Consider the following 24,210-nt stretch of genomic DNA (forward strand, 5'->3'; position numbering starts at 1 on the left):
ACCTGGCTCTGATACCACTGTTGGGAAATCATGGGGGATGACATCATATGCGCAGCGGAAGATCAAGAAAACAAAAATCCCCGATTCCCAAAAAGATGTTCATCGTCGTGTGAAGATTGGTGCGCAAAAAATCCGCAAAACACAAAACTGCGTATAGAGATTGTGTTACCTAGGGAGATCGTATTGTTAGGACTCTAGCTAGGAGAGTCCTAATTAAGAGGGACATTCATGTAAAATTAGTAGGACTTTAGCTAGGAGAGTCCTAATTGATAGGGACATTCTGTTAGGACTCAAGCTAGGAGAGTCCTAATTGAGAGGGACATTCTGTTATGACTCTAGTTAGGAGAGTCCTAATTGAGAGGGACATTCATGTAGGAGGTTTTTTCTTAAAGAATAATTAGGAGTTGTAAGGGAATAGGAGTCTTGAGTAGGAGTCCTATTAGGAGTTGGTTAGAAGTAAGAGTCTTAAGTAGGAGTCCTATTAGGAGTTAGGGTTTAGAAGCCCTATAAATAGCCATGTATTCCTCCTCTTTTCGTAAGCAATAGATGAAACTTTTCTGCAGCCTTTGAGCAGCACTTGGAGGGAGGAACCCCTATTGAGTTCCAAGGAGGCCGATTCCCTAAAGAGATCAACCCCAAGTTTAGAATCTGCAAGGGTTCTAACACCTGGTATCAGAGCAGTGTTCTTGGCGTCTCTCTACCCTTCCACAGCCATCCATCAACCCTCCACAACCATCCAAAGCAATTCCCACAATTGCTTAAAAGATCGTCGCCGGATTCCACCATCATCTCCACCACCGCAGATCAACCTTTGATCTCCCCGTGAATTGCAACAGGTTCTGGTTTCCTACCTTACTACTGCTGCAATTTAGTTATCCTTATTCGAAAATCCAAAAAAAAAAAAAAAAGTTCCTATATTGCTGAATAAACTTTTCGTCTCAAAGTTTTCATCTCTACGACAAAAGATACATTGCAGAATTCCAACCGCTTAGCACCATCTGTTTGATCTTGCTACTGTGCTTTTTCTATCCAAATTTCTACGAAATTTTTATGACATCTTTGACACTTCCTAATAGTGGATTTCCCTTTAGTTTCATCAAAAAATTCTAAATATAAACTACTGATCTTTTATGTCCAATCTGCTACACTTGAATTGCAGAATTCAAGCCGCATAGCACCATCTGTTTGATCTTGCTACTGTACTTTTTTGATCCAAATTTCTACGAAATTTTTATGACATCTTTGACACTTCCTAACAGTGGATTTCCCTTTGGTTTCATCAAAAAATTCTCAATATAAACTACAATTCTGTAATTGCAACTTGCACCAATTTCCTTGCTGTTATACTGCCGAATTTTTCTTGATTAAATTAGATATCCTTGCTGTCATATAAACTGTGATTTTTCTATCAATTCCCTCCTCAATTCTCTCAAGTTTTTGGTGGAAATTACGTCGAGAAACCGTTGTTTCTTCGACGACAATTCTACTCTTACAAGACAGCACATACTTGCTGCGACTTCCACGGATTTCTGTCAAACCTTTGCTACCATCTACCACAGATCCAAAACTTTCATCCATAGCCCTAAAACTCTACCAAACCACACCCTCAAACTGCACCCAAAACAGCCACAAAACAAGCCTAAACCGCAGCCTACATCCACCAATCCACCAACACTTTCGACCATCACTTCTCTCAACCTATACATGCCTTTAACCCAACAGCAAAAGAGAGATCTTAACATCATTGATTTGGGGCCATATACTATGGTATCTAAGGAGGCAATCAATGTTAAATTCGAAGCTTTGGAGGTGCGAATGGAGGATAAGATTCGGACGCTCTTTACCGAACTCAGATTGGGCCGACCACTAAGCCCGAAGAAATCATATCAAGGAGAGAGCTTTGCCCAATCACACCAAGCCCGAAGAGATGACTTCCAAGGGAGGGTAGGCTCTATGACCAACCCCAAATATCCATGCATGAGAGTGGATTTCCCTAGATAGGAAGAAGGAGACCCGCTTGGTTGGATCTCGCGCGCGGAGCGATATTTTCAGTACCACAAAACCGCGGATGCATCTATGGTAAAAATTGCAGCTATACATCTTGAAGGGGATGCTATACAGTAGTTTGACTAGTTTGAACATACTTATGGAGTGCTTTCATGGTAACAATTCAAAGAAGGACTACTGATCTGCTTCACACCAACCGATTACGAGAATATTGATGGACAACTAGCAAAGATCCGACAAACTTCCACCATTCAGGAGTACCAAACCAGGTTTGAATGGTTATCTAATCAAACTCATGATTGGTCTCAAAAACAGCTATTGAGGACCTTCATTGAGGGCTTGAAGCCGGAGATCCGAGGAGAAGTTAGACCGCGACAACCGTATACGCTTATGGCAGCCATCTCTTTCGCACGACATCAAGAGGAGCAATTGAACCATGAAGCTCGGAGGACTAGGGTCACTCCTCAACCAGTAATATTGAAGCCCTCAGCCCCCCCTACTATTGACTAAGTCCCTACACCAAAGAGGTTAACAAGAGAAGAGCTTCGGGAGCGATATGCGAAGGGGTTATGTTGGCATTGTGACGAGCCGTGGAGCCGTGAGCATCGCTGTAGTAAATGGGGACTTCTTATGATTGAACCGATAGAAGAAGAAGTCATTGAACATCCAAAAGAGAACCTTGAACATGAAGAAGAAGATGCAGAAGAAGAGCCACAACCGATCGAAGTTACGGTATATACACTAGCTAGCTACTCAAACCCGCAAACGATGAAAGTTGGAGGCCTTCTCAAACAACAACCGATCACTGTTCTCATCGACACGGGCAGTTCTAATAACTTTCTAAATAGTAAGGTTACTATCCAGATGGCCTTACCTATTGAGAATTGCAGCAGGTTTAATGTTAAGATCGTCGACGGACGGATTTTGAATTGTGATCGTAGGCGCCCGCAGGAGAAACTATTGCTGTAGGACCAAGAGATAATTGCAGATTTCTTCCTTCTCCCTCTTAATGATCATGAGGCCATGCTCATAATTAAATGGTTGACGATATTATGTGATATTTCTTGGAATTTTATGCAACTAATTATGAAATTTTACAGTAAGGAGAAACGGGTGATACTGAACGGGAAACGTGAGGGCGACATAACGACGATTTGTACACAACAAATGAAGAAGGTTTTGCATAAGGCATGCAGCGGCCTTTTGGTACAACTTGAGCAGCAAACTAAGGGAGAGCCAACAAAATTGGAAAATCCAGATCTACTTCCTTTGCTTGCTGAATTTTCAGATATATTTGACGAACTACGCACCCTACCTCTTACCCGTCGGCATGATCATTGTATAACGATTCTTCCAGGCCAATCTCCAGCAAATGCTCAGCCATATCAGTATCCACATCTCCAAAAGGATGAAATAGAAAGGATTGTAAAAGAGATGCTCAAAACAGGAGTTATTCGGCCATGTTGTAGCCCCTACTCTTCACCGGTGCTCCTCATACGAAAGAAGGATGGAATATGGCGATTATGTGTTGATTACCGAACTCTCAATGGCATAACCATCAAGGATAAATACCCTATTCCAGTAGTAGATGAGTTGCAAGATGAAAGGGACCACAAATCTTCACAAAGCTGGACCTTCGATCCGGGTATCATCAAATACGAGTATGCGAAGAAGACATACCGAAAACCACCTTTTGAACACACAATAACCACTATGAATTTTTGCTTTCTTCAAAAGAAGGTGGAATATCTTGGGCATATCATATCAGAGGAAGGTGTGGCAGTAGACCCCTTCAAAATTAGAGCAATGCAAAATTGGTTGATCCCGAGGAACATAAAATTGCTACATGGCTTTCTGGGTTTAACAAGCTACTACTGCAAGTTCGTGAAAATCTATGGAGAGATCAGTGCACCACTTACTTCCTTTCTGAAAAAAGATGTCTTCCAATGGTCGGACAGAGCCTCTATTGCCTTCGACAAACTTAAGGCAGCCATGACGACCACGCCGGTGCTAACACTACCAGATTTCAACCAACCCTTCATTATTGAGGCCGACGCATCTGGAGTCGGAATTGGAGCAATTCTCATGCAAGATGGTCGACCACTCGCATACACTAGCAAAGTATTATCCCCCTCCCATCAAAATAAGTCAACATATGATAAGGAGATGCTCGCCATTGTGCACGCAGCAACGAGGTGGAGACCCTACTTGATTGGTCGACGATTTCAAATTAAAACCGACCATAAAAGCCTCAAGTACTTTTTGGAGCGAAAGATATCATCCCCTGAGCAGCAAAACTGGGTAACAAAACTTCTTGGATTTGATTATGAAATAACTTACAAAAAGGGGAAAGAGAATATTCTTGCAGATGCGCTTTCGCAACTACCCGAGCAAGCTGAAGTTTTTGTCATTTCAGTTCCGACCAGCGACTTCCTTGAGGATATTAAGATGGAATGGCAGGAAGATTCAGAGACTAGTAAGATTATAAAAAAATTGGAGGAAGCACCAAGCTCCGTAGCTCATTACAATTGGGACTCAAAAGAATTACACTATAAGAGTACTAAATTAAAAAGGAGTATGGCATATCACTCACAAACCGACGGCCAGACAGAAGTTGTAAATTGGTGCTTGGAGATAGCCCAAACCCACCCAGCAAATACGACTACCCAAGGAGGACTTCCGACTCAGCCAAGTATCATTATTGATCGACGGATTATGACTCGACGATGACGATCCACTACTGAATTGCTAATACAGTGGGCAAACCTACTAACAAAAGATGCCACTTTGGAGAACTATGATGACTTGAAGATTAAATTCCCAAAATTCATGAATCGTCAGCCTCGAGGACAAGGCTGATTTGAAGAGGGCGGGGTTTGTTAGGACTCTAGCTAGGAGAGTCCTAATTAAGAGGGACATTCATGTAAAATTGTTAGGACTTTAGCTAGGAGAGTCCTAATTGAGAGGGACATTCTGTTAGGACTCTAGCTAGGAGAGTCCTAATTGAGAGGGACATTCTGTTATGACTCTAGTTAGGAGAGTCCTAATTGAGATGGACATTCATGTAGGAGGTTTTTTCTTGAAGAAGAATTAGGAGTTGTAAGGGAATAGGAGTCTTGAGTAGGAGTCCTATTAGGAGTTGGTTAGAAGTAAGAGTCTTAAGTAGGAGTCCTATTAGGAGTTAGGGTTTAGAAGCCATATAAAGAGCCATGTATTCCTCCTCTTTTCGTAAGCAATAGATGAAACTTTTCTGCAGCCTTTGAGCAGCACTTGGAGGGAGGAACCCCTATTAAGTTCCAAGGAGGCCGATCCCCTAAAGAGATCAACCCCAAGTTTAGAATCTGCAAGGGTTCTAACACGTATAACCCTATTTCCTTGCAGATCCTTAGGAGAGGGTGAAGGTGGTCAAGCGTCCTCCTCTCTAGCGGTGATCCACACAGCAGGGTTGCGACGACGCTCCTCAAAACTCCAGGCCTACTCTGAGGTGGAGAGGGAGAGGAGAATAGGAAAGGCAAGCAAAGACTCTAGCCTATGAGGCTGTGAATCCCTCCTATTTATAGAGATCCCGTGTCAAACCCTAATGGGTCCTTCCCTAGTGGGTATTGGATCTGCATCCAATAAGACAAGGGCTCCGTCGGATATCTCATATCCGAACCTCTACTCATCACAATGCCTACCATATGTGTGTGACCCTCTAGGCCCAATATCGAGCTGGCCGTGAGTCATACCTGTCAGAACTCCTTCTAACTCAGTGAATTATTATCTCTGTAATAATTCACTCGACTCATCGACTACAGACGTACTAGGCCACTACGCCGTAGTCCCAAGACGATGCAGGGGAATCCAATCCATTGGACCTGTCTGTCCTCAGTTACCATGTACCTATAGTCCATCATCCATCTAATATCTTAAAGACCGTATATCGAGCATGGTGTTGTCAGACCCATACAGTTTCTACTCGAGTCTTGCTCTAATCGGATTCTCCCGGAGAACTCTTTCTCTCTCAACCCGAATGACCCTTGCCAGGGATTTGTCTGAGCAAGAACACATGGGATATTCCTCTCATGACGCCGAGAGTGGATGATCCTCTGTCGACACTCAATAGCCCTCGTAAGGTCGACTACCACTCCCAATGACCAGTTGTACTAGATCTGGGATAGCCAAACCTTTAAGTCTGGTATCAAAGAGTGGAGCACTCATACAGGACATCCTTGGTGTCTCAAGTCTAAGGACCAGATACACCACTAGGACTACGGAATCGCTGTCTGACAATAAGGCATCATCAACCATCCAGCATTCCGTAGGCGGATCAATTAGTGAACTCATTCTCCAATGAGCACCTGTACTATTTCCCTAGTGTCCCTACACGAGCAGCTATGAGACCAGCTGCATCCATCATATGGACGGGTATACAGCACATCAGTCTATCCGGTTATCACGATGTCCCTCTCGAGTAACCTATGACCGGGATTATTTAGGATATGTGTTTAAATGTGAATCGATCTCATTATCGTGATCTCATCACGATCCGATTCCCATTGCACAAATCCAAGGACATCACAATATATATATGCATTTATGCAATAGTTATAAAGTGATATACGCCAAAATATAATAAGCAAAAATATTCTGTATCAAGTCACACGTGCCATCACTCATGTGATTGGCTTGCTGGGCACCTATGACTAGCAACTTGCTCGGTGTTGGACTCCTCTTCTTCGGACACGCTTGAATCATCCCACGTTGCCTTGAGTGCCTTCTTCTTTGATGTTCTCTTTTTGGCTTGAGGACAATCGTTCTTGTAGTGTCCCAGTTTTTTGCATTCATAGCAAATCACTTGGTCCTTCTTGTGTTCGAACTTATTTTTTGTATTATTTTTAAATTTGTTCTTTCTTAAATATTTTTTAAATTTTTGAGTCAAAAGTGCAATGTCATTGTCACTGTCCTCATCACTTGATGTTCCTTTCAAGTGATCTTCTTGTGATGTAAGTGTCATATCCTTCCTGTTCTTTAGAAGGGGGTTCTCGAGCTCATCATGAGCTTGACATGTCATTTCATAGGTCATCAGAGACCCAATAAGTTCTTCAAGAGGGAATGTTTTAAGGTCTTTGGCCTCTTGAATTGCCGTAACTTTTGGATCCCAACTTTTAGGGAGGGATCTTAAGATTTTGGTTACTAGTTCAAAGTTAGTAAAATCTATACCAAGAGCTTTGAGTTCATTGATGATATCCGTGAACCGGGTGTACATGTCTCCGATGGACTCACTTGGTTTCATTCGGAAAAGTTCTTAAGAGTGCACAAGGATGTTGATTTTGGACTCTTTCACTCGGCTAGTGCCTTCATGAGTGATCTCAAGAGTTCTCCAAATATCAAAAGCCGAATCACAAATTGAAACACAATTAAATTCATTTTTGTCTAGTGCACAAAACAAGGCATTCATAGCCTTTGCGTTTAAGGCAAAAACCTTCTTCTCCGATTCATTCCATTCGCTCATCGGAAGAGAAGATTTTTGAAATCCATTTTCAACAATAGTCCAAAGCTCGAAATCCATGGAAATGAGGAAGATCCTCATACGAGTCTTCCAATAAGTATAATCCGACCCATTAAACAAGGGTGGACGTGTGATAGAATGACCCTCATGTATGCCGGAGTAAGCCATCTCTCTTGGGTATTAAACCAAATATGAGAGTGAGTCTAGCTCTGATACCAATTGTTAGGATCGGAGCGGCACTAAGAGGGGGGGGGGGTGAATTAGTGCAGCAGTAAAGTGCGATAAACTTTTGACGATTTAAACACTTTCGGAAACTTCGTACGATAAAAGTAACGTTTTCGTTTGAAACCGTTTCGATTGCGTTTTAACTTGAAGGGATAAGTAAGACGGAGACAAAGAAGTAGAGCATTAAAGTGAATATGGTTTGCAGTAATGTAAATGACAATAAGTAAATGCAAACCAGAGATCACGCCGATTTTACAGTGGTTCGGTCAAATGACCTACATCCACTTGCGAGGCCCTTCTTCGATGAGGCTCCCACCTTCCACTAGCAAATCTCTTGAAGGGGAAGGGTAAATACCCCTCTTACAACTTTTTACAAGGGTTCACTCTCTTACAGATTTTCAGCAAGAAAGAAGGAGGTGAACACTAGCAAATTGAAAACAAGACTAGCAAAGACTTTTCTAAGACCTTTCTCTCAATCAATTGCTTCTCAAAAAGTTATAATCTCAGCTGAGATTTGAGGGGTATTTATAGGCCTCAAAAGGATTCAAATTTGGGCTCCAAAATTTGAATTCTCTTTGGGTTCCCGATGCTGGCGGTGCCACCGCTTATCAATGTCACACTGATAGTGGACGGGCAGTGCCACCGCCCAACCAAGCGGTGCCACCACCCAGCTCTCGGGCGCTGGGTGGTGCCACCGCCTGGCTCTCGGGTTTTGGGCGGTGCCACCGCCCAGCTCTCGGGCGCTAGGCGGTGCAACCACCCAGTCTAGCGGTGCCACCGCCAGACCCTTCGGTTCACTAGTTGGGCTTCAAATTTTGCCCAAACCAAGTCTAATTTTGGGCCCAGTTGGCCCCTAACCAGGATATAGGATTATCTCTTAATCCTAATCCTAATTACAAGTGAACTATATAACACAAAAACATCCTAAGCAAGTTTTCAACCACGAACGTCGAGTCTTGTTCCGGCGAGCTTTCCGATGAACTTCTTCCGACGGACTCCCAGCAAACTCCCGAACTTGTGATGACTTTAACGAGTAGCCGAGCCTTCTCGGTGATCTCCGTGAACCTCCAACGATCTCTTCGACGAACATCCAAAAATTCCGACAGGTTCCCGATTTCTTCTCGGTTGGTTCCGGCAGCATCTCCGACGATTCTTCAGACTCTTAAACATCCATCGAACTTGACTCCAGTATTCTTGCTTTGTGTATGCTAGTTATCGTAGTTAATCCTACACACTTAACTCAATAATATGGATTAGATCAATTAACCCATCAATTGATTTTATCATCAAAATTCGAGATTCAATAGTGAACATGTTAGGACTCTAGCTTGGAGAGTCCTAATTGAGAGGGATATTCATGTAAAAATGTTAGGACTCTAGCTAGGAGAGTCCTAATTGAGAGAGACATTCTGTTAGGACTCTAGCTAGGAGAGTCCTAATTGTGAGGGGCATTCATGTAGGAGGTTTTTTCTTAGAGAAGAATTAGGAGTTGTAAGGGAATAGGAGTCTTGAGTAGGAGTCATATTAGGAGTTGGTTAGAAGTAAGAGTCTTAAGTAGGAGTCCTATTAGGAGTTAGGGTTTAGAAGCCCTATAAATAGCCATGTATTCCTTCTCTTTTCTTAAGCAATAGATGAATATTTTCTGCAGCCTTTGAGCAGCAACTTGGAGGGAGGAACCCCTATAGAGTTCCAAGGAGGCCGATCCCCTAAAGAGATCAACCCCAAGTTTAGAATCTGCAAGGGTTCTATCACCTGGTATCAGAGCAGCGTTCTTGGCGTCTCGCTGCCCTTCCACAGCCATCCATCAACCCTCTACCACCATCCAAAGCAATTCCCACAATTTCTTAAAAGATCGTCACCGAATTCCGTCATCATCTCCACCACCATAGATCATCCTTTAATCTCCCCGTGAATTGCAACAGGTTCTGGTTTCCTACCTTACTGCCACTGCAATTTAGTTATCCTTATTCGAAAATCCAAAAAAAAAAAAAAAAATCGTTCCTATATTGCTGCATAAACTTTTCGTCACAAAGTTTTCATCTCTACGACGAAAGATATATTGCAGAATTCCAGCCGCATAGCACCATCTGTTTGATCTTGCTACTGTACTTTTTCTATCCAAATTTCTACGAAATTTTTATGACATCTTTGACACTTCTTAACAGTAGATTTCCCTTTGGTTTCATCAAAAAATTCTCAATATAAACTACTGAACTTTTATGTCCAATCTGCTGCACTTGAATTACAGAATTCAAGCCGCATAGCACCATCTGTTTGATCTTGCTACTGTGCTTTTTCTATCCAAATTTCTACAAAATTTTCATGACATCTTTGACACTTCCTAACAGTAGATTTCTCTTTGGTTTCATCGAAAAATTCTCAATATAAACTACTGATCTTTTTTGTCCAATCTGCTGCACTTGAAAATCTATGATGCCGAAAATTTCAGCTGCATATCGTGCCTTAACCCATCTATTTGCAATATTTTTTGAATAAAATTTCTTATACACTTCATAGATCATCTTGGCTTCCTTCTAAGATTGATCTATTATGAAATTCATCTCTAAAAATGATTTTATGTTGCTGCAAATTTTCATCGTAACCCGCTGAAATTTTTCGACGATAATTCTGCAATTGCAACTTGCACCAATTTCCTTGCTGTTATACTGCCGAAATTTTCTTGATTAAATTAGATATCCTTGCTGTCATATAAATTGTAATTTTTCTAACAATTCCCTCCTCAATTCTCTCAAGTTTTTGGTGGAAATTACGTCGAGAAACCGTTGTTTCTTCGACGACAATTCTACTCTTACAAGACAGCACATACTTGCTGCAACTTCCACGGATTTCTGTCAAACCTTTGCTACCATCTACCACAGATCCAAAACTTTCATCCACAGCCCTAAAACTCTACTAAACCACACCCTCAAACTGCACCCAAAACAGCCACAAAACAAGCCTAAACCGCAGCCTACATCCACCAATCCACCAACCCTTTCGACCATCACTTCTCTCAACCTATACATGCCTTTAACCTGACAACAAAAGAGATATCTTAATATCATAGATTTGGAGGCATATACTATGGCATCTAAGGAGGCAATCGATGCTAAATTCGAAGCCTTGGAGGCGCGAATGGAAGATAAGATTCGGATGCTCTTTACCGAACTCAGATTGGGCCGACTACTAAGCCCGAAGAAATCACATCAAGGAGAGAGCTTTGCCCAATCACACCAAGCCCGAAGATATGACTTCCAAGAGAGGGGAAGCTCTATGACCAACCCCAACTATCCATGCATGAGAGTGGACTTCCCTAGATGGGAAGAAGGAGACCCGATTGGTTGGATCTCGTGCGCGGAGCGATATTTTCGGTACCACAAAACCACGGATGTATCTATGGTGAAAATTGCAGCTATACATCTTGAAGGGGATGCTATACAGTGGTTTGACTGGTTTGAACATACTTATGGAGTCCTTTCATGGCGACAATTCAAAGAAGGACTGCTGATTCGCTTCAGACCAACCGATTACGAGAATATTGACGAACAACTAGCAAAGATCCAACAAACCTCTACCATTCAGGAGTACCAAACCAGGTTTGAAAGGTTATCTAATCAAACTCATGATTGGTCTCAAAAATAGCTATTGTGGACCTTCATTGAGGGCTTGAAGCCAGAGATCCGAGGAGAAGTTAAAGCGCGACAACCGTATACGCTTATGGCAGCCATCTCTTTCGCACGACATCAAGAGGAGCAATTGAACCATGAAGCTCGGAGGACTAGGGTCTCTCCTCAACCAGTAATATTGAAGCTCTTAGCCCCCCTACTGTCGACCAAGTCCCTACACTAAAGAGGTTAACAAGAGAAGAGCTTCGGGAGCGATATGCGAAGGGGTTATGTTGGCATTGTGACGAGCCGTGGAGCCGTGAGCATCGCTGTAGTAAAGGGGGATTTCTTATGATTGAACCGATAGAAGAAGAGGTCATTGAACATCCAAAAGAGAGCCTTGAACATGAAGAAGAAGATGCAGAAGAAGAGCCACAACCGACCGAAGTTACGGTACATACACTAGCTAGCCACTCAAACCCACAAACGATGAAAATTTGAGGCCTTCTCAAACAACAACCAATCACTGTTCTCATCGACACGGGCAGTACTACTAACTTCCTAAATAGTAAGCTTGTTGTTCGGATATCATTACCTATTGAGAATCGCTGCAGGTTTGATGTTAAGATCATCGACGGACGGATTTTGAATTGTGATAATAGGCGCTTGCAGGAGAAACTATTGCTGCAGGACCAAGAGATAATTGCAGATTTCTTCCTTCTCCCTCTTAACAATCATGAGGCCATGCTCAGAATTAAATGGTTGACAACATTAGGTAATATTTCTTTGAATTTTATGAAACTAATTATGAAATTTTATAGTAAGGAGAAACAGGTGACATTGCACGGGAAAGGTGGGGGCGACATAACAACGATTTGCACACAACAAATGGAGAATGTTTTGCATAAAGCATGCAGCGGCTTTTTGGTACAACTTGAGCGGCAAACTAAGGGAGAGCCAACAGAATTTGAAGATCCAAATCTACTTCCTTTGCTTATTGAATTTTCAAATATATTTGACGAACCGCGCAACCTACCTCTTACCTGTCGGCATGATCATTGTATAATGATTCTTCCAGGCAAATCTTCAGCAAATGCTCAGCCATATCAGTATCCACATCTCCAGAAGGATGAAATAAAAAAGGATTATAAAAGAGATGCTCGAAACAGGAGTTATTCGGCCAAGTTGCAACCTCTACTCTTCGTCGGTGCTACTTGTACGCAAGAAGGACGGAACAAGGCGAATACGTGTTGATTACCGAGCTCTCAATGGCATAATCATCAAGGACAAATACTTTATTCCAATAGTAGATGAATTGCTAGATGAAAGGGAGCACAAATCTTTACAAAGCTGGACCTTTGATCCGGGTATCATCAAATACGAGCATGCGAAGAAGACATACGGAAAACCACCTTTTGAACACACAACAACCATGAATTTTTGCTTTCTTCAACAAAAGGTGGAATATCTTGGGCATATCATATCAGAGGAAGGTGTGGCAGTGGACCCCTTCAAAATTGGAGCAATGCAAAACTGGCCGACCTCGAGAAACATAAAATTGCTACATGGCTTTCTGGGTTTAACAGGCTACTGCCGCAAGTTCGTGAAAAACTATGGAAAGATCAGTGCACCACTTACTTCCTTACTAGAAAACGATGTCTTCCAATGGTTGGACAGAGCCTCCGCTACCTTCGACAAACTTAAGGCAGCCATGACGACGACACCGGTGCTAACACTACCAGATTTCAACCGACCCTTCATTATTGAGGCCGACACATCTGGAGTCAGAATTGGAGCCATTCTCATGCAAGATGGTCGACCACTCGCATACACTAGCAAGGCATTATCTCCCTCCGATCAAAATATGTCAACATATGATAAGGAGATGCTCGCCGTTGTGCGCGCAGCAACGAGGTGGAGATTGTACTTGATCAGGCGATACTCTCAAATCAAGATCGACCATAAAAGCCTAAAATATCTCTTGGAGCAGAAGATATCTTCCCCCGAGCAGCAAAAATGGCTACCCGAGCAAGTTGAAGTTTCGACCGTTTCACTTCCGACCAGCGACTTCCTTGAGGATATTAAGATGGAATGGTAGGAAGATTCAGATACTAGTAAGATTATAAAAAAATTGGAGGAAGCACCTGTTGAATCTCGTATTTTGATGATGAAACTACTTGATATATGTTTATGATTTAATCTGCGTTTTGAGTGACGCAGGATGCTTCGATCAGGATGAGACAATTAAAGCAGGAAAATCATGTTGTGCCAAAGGAACATGTCAGAAGATTGGACGTCGGGCCGGTGGATCGGTCGGCGTATCGACAGAAGGCTTCGGGCCGTGGACTCGGGCATCGGGCCAAGAAGAGCGGGTATTGTGCCAAGGATATCGGAGTTGCGGAGTCAACTGGCCGATTGGGCAATAGGCTGCACGAGAGGACGATGCGCCGAAGAATCGGACGAAGCGTCGAGGGACCAATGACATGTCGGACAACTTGGTTAATTGCTTAGGATTAATTGTCTCGATTGAAGTTTTGTTTTAAGTGTGCAAGATTAACTACGATAAGAGTAAGACAAGCAGCAGGTGTTGCGCCGGAGTCAAGATCATGATCACGTTGGGAGTTCGAGAGTTCGACGGAAGTTCGGACGGTCGTCGGAGGTTCAGCGAGAACAGATCCGAGAAGTCCAGAAGCTTGCCAAGCGAAGCTCGTCGGAACTCGCCAAGTGGATCGTCGCAAAGTCCAGGAGTATGCCGGATGTCCGCAGAAGGATCACCGAGGGTTATCGATTGATCGACGGAAGTTGGCCGGAAACTCGCCGGAAGAAGCGATTAACGCATCGGAGCAAAGCTGCAGAAGTTGTCTTAGAGTTAATCGTAGTTAGCATGATGATTAAGCATGAAAATGGGAGGTGATCCCATTAGCTTAATCTTGGGGCAATTGGGCCCCTGAAAAGATTCAAAGTGGGCCGAATGGAGTGAACCATTCGGACCCTGATTGCACGAGGAGGTGCAACCGCCCCAGCCAGGAGGTGCAACCGCCTGGGCTGTGGGGTTGGGAGGTGCAACCGCCCCAGCCAGGAGGTGCAACCGCCAGGGCTGCGAGGCTGGGAGGTGCAACCGCCCCAGCCGAGAGGTGCAACCGCCCAGAGCTCAGTCTTCGAGCTAGACTGGGCGGTGCAACCTCCTCTGCCAAGAGGTAGCACCGCCAGAGCTCAAGTTTCGAGCTCTGCCAGGCGATGCAACCACCGAGCTCAGTCTTCGAGCTCTGGCAGAGAGGTGCATCAGCCTGAGCTCAGTCTCGAGCTCTGCCAGGTGATGCAATCACCGAGCTCAGTCTTCGAGCTCTGGCAGAGAGGTGGATCAGCCTGAGCTCAGCTTGGAGCTCTGCCAGGTGATGCAACCACCGAGCTCAGTTTCGAGCTCTACCAGGTGATGCAATCACCAAGCTCAGTCTTCGAGCTCTGCCAGGTGATGCAACCATCGAGCTCAGTCTTCGAGCTCTGGCAGAGAGAAGCAATCGCCTGAGCTCAGTCTTCGAGCTCTGCCAGGCGGTGCCACCTCTCCAGTCAAGAGGTGCAACCGCCTGATCCCAGAATTCTGGGATTTGATCGATTTGATCGTTTTGAGCTCGAATTTTGAATTGGGTTGGGGCCTATAAATACCCCACCCATTCAGCACTGAAAAGATACAGACCTACACCGAAATCTTGATCTTTTCTGTGATTCTAAGAGCTCAAAAGTGTTGTAAATCCTTTAAGTCTCCTCCTTCTGTTCTTCAAGTTTTCAGTTGTAAAGTGAGGAGAGAAAGGTCTGTAAAGGTTGTCTCCTAAGCCTGTCAAAAGGAGAGAAACTGTAAAAGGGCAGTTAGCCTTCGCCCATTGAAGGAAGGCACCTAGTTGACGTCGGCAACCTCGTCGGTGGAGGGAGCCAAAAGTGGAGTAGGTCAAGGCTGACCGAACCACTCTAAATCTCTGGTTTGTGTTTATTTTCGAGCACTTTATCATTACTGCAAACCTCCTCCATTGCTACTGCTCTCTGCGCTTTCACGAACAAGTTCTAAGTGCTGTTCTTCCGAATCTGCATTCAGACGTAAATTCGTATTTTCATACATTATTGTTTACGTTTACGTTTGATTCTGCAGAACTGTCTTCCGTGCTTTTACGAACGAGCTTCTTTGCAGTTTACACTTACATTTTGATCCTATTGATAACTGCAAACTTTCCTCTACGATTTTACGAACGAGTTTCAACATTTAGACGTAAAACTGCATTCAGACGTAAATCGGCTTTCCTCGCTCAATCATCAGATTTCAGTTCACGTTTACGTCTTGATTTCAACTGCATACTGCCTTCTGCGAGTATACAAACAAGTTTCAAAGTTTAGACGTAAATCTGCGTCTAGACGTAAAACTGCGTTTAGACGTAAATCTGCGTTTAGACGTAAATCTGAGTTTAAGACGTAAATCTGAGTTTAGACGTAAATCTGCGTTTAGACGTAAAACTGCGTTTAGACGTAAATCTGCATTTAGACGTAAATCTGCGTTTAGACGTAAATCTGCGTTTAGACGTAAAACTGCGTTTAGACGTAAATCTGAGTTTAGACGTAAACTGCGCTTAGACGCAAAACTGCGCTTAGACGCAATCTGCGCTTAGACGCAAACTGCACTTAGATACAAACTGAGAATTTGCTTTTGCATCATAATAGTTTTTGAACGAACGCAGCTTTTGGTTTTTAATCGCTGTAAGATTTCCGCTGCACTAATTCACCCCCCCCCTCTTAGTGCTCTCGATCCTAACAATTGGTATCAGAGCAGGGTTTTTCTCATTTCGGATTTACACCCGAGAGAAATGACTTTTCAAGAGGGCTGTTCGGTCTTTCGTCCACCGTTCTTTAACGGATTGGACTACACTTATTGGAAAACTCGAATGAGAGTTTTCTTAATTTCTCTAAATCTGGATTTATGGAATATCATTGAAAACGGTTTTCAACTTCCCTCCAAACCGATGAACGAATGGTCGGTTTTGGAGAAGAAGAATTTTTCTTTAAACGCAAAGGCTATGAATGCCTTATTTTGCGCATTGGACAAAAATGAGTTCAATCGGATTTCTACGTGTGAAATGGCTTTCGATATTTGGCGCACTCTTGAAATCACGCACGAGGGAACTAGTAGAGTCAAAGACTCGAAAGTTAATATTCTACTGCTTGATTTCGAGCTTTTTCATATGAAACCAAGCGAAACCGTTGTTGACATGTACACCCGTTTTACGGATGTCGTCAATGGTTTAAAATCACTTGGTAAAAGCTTTTCGGATTTTGAACTCGTTAACAAAGTTTTGCGCTCACTTTCTAAAACTTGGGATTCAAAAGTAACTGCTATTCAAGAATCGAAAAACTTGAACCATTTTCCACTTGAAGAACTAATTGGTTCATTGATCACATATGAAATGACGTGCAATGCACGTGAAGAACTTGAGAACCACCTTCCAAAGAACAGGAAGGATTTGGAACTCTGGACAAATGAATGCCACTTGAGCGATGACTCAAGTGATGAGGACAATGATGAACAAACCAACCTTCCAAAGAACAGGAAGGATTTGGGACATAGAACATTTGAAGACCACTCGAGCATAAGCTCAAGTGATGGTGAACTTAAAATGAAACGAAAATTAAAAAGCAAAAAGAATGGAACTACTTGCTTTAAACGCAAGAAGAAGAACAAAAATTGGGATGAATCGAGCTCCTCCGAAGAAGAGAAAGTCAACAAAAGCAAGGCGGCAAACTACGCCTTAACAGCCTACAATGATGAGGTAATCGAAATCCCCCTAATTTACTTCGAAATTACATGATGCTTTTCATGATGCACTTTTCTTTTTCTTTAAATTTTGTTGAAAATTATATTTTTAATAATTTAACAATGAAAATGCAAAAATATGATCATGCTTGTAATCTTGAAAATGATAATGAAAATTGCATGTCTTATGTTAATGCAAGATAGAAATCTAATGATTTTACACCTAGTGAGATTAATCTTATGTGCTTGAGAAGCAAGAATGTATATTTTGATGATTTTCATATTGCTTTTCAATGACGATACATGGCTTTTGTCTGGAAGGCTTGATATTTTTCATTGTCTTTGTTTATGAAATATAATGTATGGTTTTGACATAAAAATAAAGATTTGAGCATGCTATTATAAAGTCAATCATAGATTAAAACTAAAGAGGTTTTAGGCATCTATAAGAATCATTCAAAATTATGTTCAATGAAACCTTGCTTAATGTTGCAATGAAAATATTAAAGTTATACTTGATGATTTCAGATTTGACAAATGCTACACTTTAAATATGAATCATTCTTCAATAAGATTAAATGCTTCAATCATTTTCTATCTCTAAGAGTTCTCGATTTTGGTGAAATACAAGTGATAAATTCATTTATGATATCTTGTAAATCACTTGAATTATGAATGAGTTTTTCTTTTTTATGATGTGTTAAAAGAATCACTTAAAAAGAAAATGTTTTTCCCATTTTATCGAGATTAATGATTTCATGATATTATGTGAATCTCGAAACTGATTTTGATGAAATAGTAATAACGTTATTCATGTTATGAATCTTAAAAATGATAATATGCTTCATGTGATAATATGAATACATGAAACACTTATGATATTCTGTGTATTCATAAAATATTTATCTCATCATCCAATAACTCTTCTTGATATTCCTTATGAGATGAAATGAAATAATGCATGAAATACAAATGAGGAGTTAATGATCATGCATAATAGGATGTAATGAATTCTAGATACCATCATTTGAATATCTATGATCATGCTGCCAAAATGATATATCATGAATGCTTGAATATCATGTTTGATATGCTCATGATGATGATTGATTTTTTAGTATCATGCATAAATTTTTTGAAATGTAATGTTAATGAATTTGTGCATTGAAACTATAATGATGCACAAATAAGAATGATTACTTACCTTTGTCATGATTTAGAAATTGATGTAAAGGGTTTTTCCCTTGTTGACAATGACAAAGGGGGAGATAGCTAGTTTGCACAAGTCAAGAAGATGCAAAAACTTGATTGCCAGCTTGCCTATCGTAAGTAGCAAAGTTGCTAACTTGCTTATTTCAAGAAGCAAAAGTTGTCTTCTTGAACATCACCATCTTGAATATCTCAAGAAGCAAGACTTGCAACTTGCACATTACAATAGGAAGCAATAATCATGAGCCTACACAAGAAAGTTATCTTGCATTTGCTTTCAAAGTTTTTTGCTAGCTTGTATATTGTGAAACTTGTACATCGTAAAAATTGCTAGCTCGTAGTCTAAAGAGAAGCGAAAAGCTACTATCTCAAAAGAAGCAAATGTGCTATCTTGCCTATCTCAAGAGGCAAAAATGCTAACTTGCACTTCTAGCAAAACTTGACAAATTTGCATATATCAAGAAGCAAGAGTTGCTTTCTTGAACATCTCTAGTTTGCTAGCTTGCATGATATAGAACTTGCTATCTTGAACATTACCAAAAGTGCTATCTTATATGTTATAAAACTTGAATATCTAAAACTTGATAGCATGAATGTCCTAAGCATGATATAACACCTGCTAAATCTTCTAGCTCCAAGATTGCATGATGATAAAACTTGATACTATGTTTTTCATGCAATGAGTTGAACCAATATAACACACACTTGTTTGTAGTACTTCTCCTTTTTTTTGATGACAAAGGGGGAGAAGTATGTTGATGACATGACATGTGATGCATAAGTTTATGCATAAGTTCATGTTGACGTGTTGCAAGTATTCATGATGAATATTGCAATGACTTGAATTCAGTTTGAATTCAAGGTTCTATCAATATGGCAATTGATAGGGGGAGTTTGTTTAAACTCCGGGAGTTAAGTTTAACTCCGTCATCAAGTGATTGTCATCATCAAAAAGGGGGAGATTGTTGAATCTCGTATTTTGATGATGAAACTACTTGATATATGTTTATGATTTAATCTGCGTTTTGAGTGACGCAGGATGCTTCGATCAGGATGAGACAATTAAAGCAGGAAAATCATGTTGTGCCGAAGGAACATGTCAGAAGATTGGACGTCGGGCCGGTGGATCGGTCGGCGTATCGACAGAAGGCTTCGGGCCGTGGACTCGGGCATCGGGCCAAGAAGAGCGGGTATTGTGCCAAGGATATCGGAGTTGCGGAGTCAACTGGCCGATTGGGCAATAGGCTGCACGAGAGGACGATGTGCCGAAGAATCGGACGAAGCGTCGAGGGACCAATGACATGTCTGACAACTTGGTTAATTGCTTAGGATTAATTGTCTCGATTGAAGTTTTGTTTTAAGTGTGCAGGATTAACTACGATAAGAGTAAGACAAGCAGCAGGTGTTGCGCCGGAGTCAAGATCATGATCACGTTGGGAGTTCGAGAGTTCGACGGAAGTTCGGACGGTCGTCGGAGGTTCAGCGAGAACAGATCCGAGAAGTCCAGAAGCTTGCCAAGCGAAGCTCGTCGGAACTCGCCAAGTGGATCGTCGCAAAGTCCAGGAGTATGCCGGATGTCCGCAGAAGGATCGCCGAGGGTTATCGGTTGATCGACGGAAGTTGGCCGGAAACTCGCCGGAAGAAGCGATTGACGCATCGGAGCAAAGCTGCAGAAGTTGTCTTAGAGTTAATCGTAGTTAGCATGATGATTAAGCATGAAAATGGGAGGTGATCCCATTAGCTTAATCTTGGGGCAATTGGGCCCCTGAAAAGATTCAAAGTGGGCCGAATGGAGTGAACCATTCGGACCCTGATTGCACGAGGAGGTGCAACCGCCCCAGCCAGGAGGTGCAACCGCCTGGGCTGTGGGGTTGGGAGGTGCAACCGCCCCAGCCAGGAGGTGCAACCGCCAGGGCTGCGAGGCTGGGAGGTGCAACCGCCCCAGCCGAGAGGTGCAACCGCCCAGAGCTCAGTCTTCGAGCTAGACTGGGCGGTGCAACCTCCTCTGCCAAGAGGTAGCACCGCCAGAGCTCAAGTTTCGAGCTCTGCCAGGCGATGCAACCACCGAGCTCAGTCTTCGAGCTCTGGCAGAGAGGTGCATCAGCCTGAGCTCAGTCTCGAGCTCTGCCAGGTGATGCAATCACCGAGCTCAGTCTTCGAGCTCTGGCAGAGAGGTGGATCAGCCTGAGCTCAGCTTGGAGCTCTGCCAGGTGATGCAACCACCGAGCTCAGTTTCGAGCTCTGCCAGGTGATGCAATCACCAAGCTCAGTCTTCGAGCTCTGCCAGGTGATGCAACCATCGAGCTCAGTCTTCGAGCTCTAGCAGAGAGAAGCAATCGCCTGAGCTCAGTCTTCGAGCTCTGCCAGGCGGTGCCACCTCTCCAGTCAAGAGGTGCAACCGCCTGATCCCAGAATTCTGGGATTTGATCGATTTGATCGTTTTGAGCTCGAATTTTGAATTGGGTTGGGGCCTATAAATACCCCACCCATTCAGCACTGAAAAGATACAGACCTACACCGAAATCTTGATCTTTTCTGTGATTCTAAGAGCTCAAAAGTGTTGTAAATCCTTTAAGTCTCCTCCTTCTGTTCTTCAAGTTTTCAGTTGTAAAGTGAGGAGAGAAAGGTCTGTAAAGGTTGTCTCCTAAGCCTGTCAAAAGGAGAGAAACTGTAAAAGGGCAGTTAGCCTTCGCCCATTGAAGGAAGGCACCTAGTTGACGTCGGCAACCTCGTCGGTGGAGGGAGCCAAAAGTGGAGTAGGTCAAGGCTGACCGAACCACTCTAAATCTCTGGTTTGCGTTTATTTTCGAGCACTTTATCATTACTGCAAACCTCCTCCATTGCTACTGCTCTCTGCGCTTTCACGAACAAGTTCTAAGTGCTGTTCTTCCGAATCTGCATTCAGACGTAAATTCGTATTTTCATACATTACTGTTTACGTTTACGTTTGATTCTGCAGAACTGTCTTCCGTGCTTTTACGAACGAGCTTCTTTGCAGTTTACACTTACATTTTGATCCTATTGATAACTGCAAACTTTCCTCTACGATTTTACGAACGAGTTTCAACATTTAGACGTAAAACTGCATTCAGACGTAAATCGGCTTTCCTCGCTCAATCATCAGATTTCAGTTCACGTTTACGTCTTGATTTCAACTGCATACTGCCTTCTGCGAGTATACAAACAAGTTTCAAAGTTTAGACGTAAATCTGCGTCTAGACGTAAAACTGCGTTTAGACGTAAATCTGCGTTTAGACGTAAATCTGAGTTTAAGACGTAAATCTGAGTTTAGACGTAAATCTGCGTTTAGACGTAAATCTGCGTTTAGACGTAAATCTGCGTTTAGACGTAAATCTGCGTTTAGACGTAAAACTACGTTTAGACGTAAATCTGAGTTTAGACGTAAACTGCGCTTAGACGCAAAACTGCGCTTAGACGCAATCTGCGCTTAGACGCAAACTGCACTTAGATACAAACTGAGAATTTGCTTTTGCATCATAATAGTTTTTGAACGAACGCAGCTTTTGGTTTTTAATCGCTGTAAGATTTCCGCTGCACTAATTCACCCCCCCCCCCTCTTAGTGCTCTCGATCCTAACAGCACCAAGCCCCATGGCTCATTACAATTGGGACTCAAAAGAATTACACTATAAGGGACGCATTGTGCTTGTGACAAATTCTACTTGCATCTTCAATAGCAAATTTTGGACAAAGTTATTCTATATGCAGGGTACTAAATTGAAAAGGAGTACGACATATCACCCACAAACCAACAGCCAACCGGAACTTTTAAACAGGTGCTTGTAGACAGCCCAAAGTCACCCACCAAATATGACTACCCAAAGAGAACTCCAGACCCAGCTAAGTGCCATTATTGATCGACAGATCGTGACTCGACGACGACGACCCACTAATGAAGTGCTAATACAGTGGGCGAACCTACCAAAAGATGATGCCACTTGGGAGAACTATGACGACTTGAAAATCAAATTCCCAGAATTCATGAATCATTAGCCTCGAGGACAAGGCTGCTTTGAAGAGGGAGGGTCTGTTAGGACTCTAGCTTGGAGAGTCCTAATTGAGAGGGATATTCATGTAAAAATGTTAGGACTCTAGCTAGGAGAGTCCTAATTGAGAGGGACATTCTGTTAGGACTCTAGCTAGGAGAGTCCTAATTGTGAGGGGCATTCATGTAGGAGGTTTTTTCTTAGAGAAGAATTAGGAGTTGTAAGGGAATAGGAGTCTTGAGTAGGAGTCCTATTAGGAGTTGGTTAGAAGTAAGAGTCTTAAGTAGGAGTCCTATTAGGAGTTAGGGTTTAGAAGCCCTATAAATAGCCATGTATTCCTTCTCTTTTCTTAAGCAATAGATGAATATTTTCTGTAGCCTTTGAGCAGCAACTTAGAGGGAGGAACCCCTATAGAGTTCCAAGGAGGCCGATCCCCTAAAGAGATCAACCCCAAGTTTAGAATCTGCAAGGGTTCTATCAGAACAGTGCATACCTATGGAATTGTAGGCTAGGCCACATCCATGAGGGAATGATTCAAAAGTTGCTAGATGATGGATATCTAGATCCATTCGACTATGTGTCATATGCAACTTACGAGTCTTGCCTTCATGGAAAACTAACTAACTCTCCATTTAGTGGAACTGGAGAGAGAGCCACTGAGCTATTGGAACTCATACATAGTGATGTATGTGGACCCATGTCAACTCATGTCATTGGTGGTTACTCCTACTTCATTACCTTTACTGATGATTTCTCAAGGTATGAATATGTGTACTTAATGAAGTACAAGTCCGAGGCTTTTGAGAAATTCAGAGAGTATAAGAATGAGGTGGAGAACCAGAATGGAAAGAGTATCAAAACTCTTCGATCAGATAGAGGAGATGAGTACTTAGGTACAGAGTTTACTCAGTTCCTCAAGGACCATGGGATATTATCCCAATGGACACCTCCTTATACACCTCAGCTCAATGGTGTCTCTAGAAGGAGAAATCGTATGCTGTTAGATATGGTATAGTCCATGATGAGTTTAGTTAACCTACCCATCTTATTCTAGGGATATGCCCTAGAGACTGCAGCTTACCTTCTGAACAGAGTTCCAATTAAGTCGGTAGTGTCTACACCATATAAGATATGGAAAGGGAAGAAGCTTGATCTTAAGGTTATTAAGATTTGGGGCTGCCTTGCCCACGTTAAAAGACACAACCCCGATAAGTTAGAATCAAGGACAAACCGATGCAAATTTATGGAATACCCCAAGGAAACTTGTGGGTATTATTTATATCATCTCGAGGACCAAAAGGTCTTTGTAGCTAAGAGAGCAGTGTTCCTTGAGAAGGAATACATCCTTAGCAGAGATAGTAGGAGAATGATAGAGTTGAGTGAGGTTGGAGAACCAAGCTCAAGCACCACTCTACAGACCGAGTCTGTTCAGGTACCTAATACACAAGTTTCAACTTTACGTAGGTCTGATAGAGTATCCCATCCTCCTAAGAGATATGTGGGACATATTAGAGGAGAGGATGTTGAGGATATTGATCCTCAAACCTATGATGAGGCTATTATGAGTATTGACTCCGAGAAGTGGCAAGAAGCCATGAATTCTAAGATAGATTCTATTTACTCCAAAAAGGTTTGGAACCTAGTTAATGGGTCCTCCCAAAGTGGGTATTAGATCTACGTCTAATAAGACAAGGGCTACGTCGGATATCTCATATCCGAACCTCTACTCATCGTAATGCCTAACATATGTGTGTGACCCTATAGGCCGAATATCGAGCTTGCCGTGAGTCATACCTGTCATAACTCCTTCTAACTCAGTGAATTATTATCTTTGTAATAATTCACTTGACTCGTCGACTATAGACGTACTAGGCCA

Source organism: Musa acuminata, chromosome BXJ2-8 (assembly GCF_036884655.1).
Source record: "Musa acuminata AAA Group cultivar baxijiao chromosome BXJ2-8, Cavendish_Baxijiao_AAA, whole genome shotgun sequence".
NCBI classification, from domain to species: domain Eukaryota; kingdom Viridiplantae; phylum Streptophyta; class Magnoliopsida; order Zingiberales; family Musaceae; genus Musa; species Musa acuminata.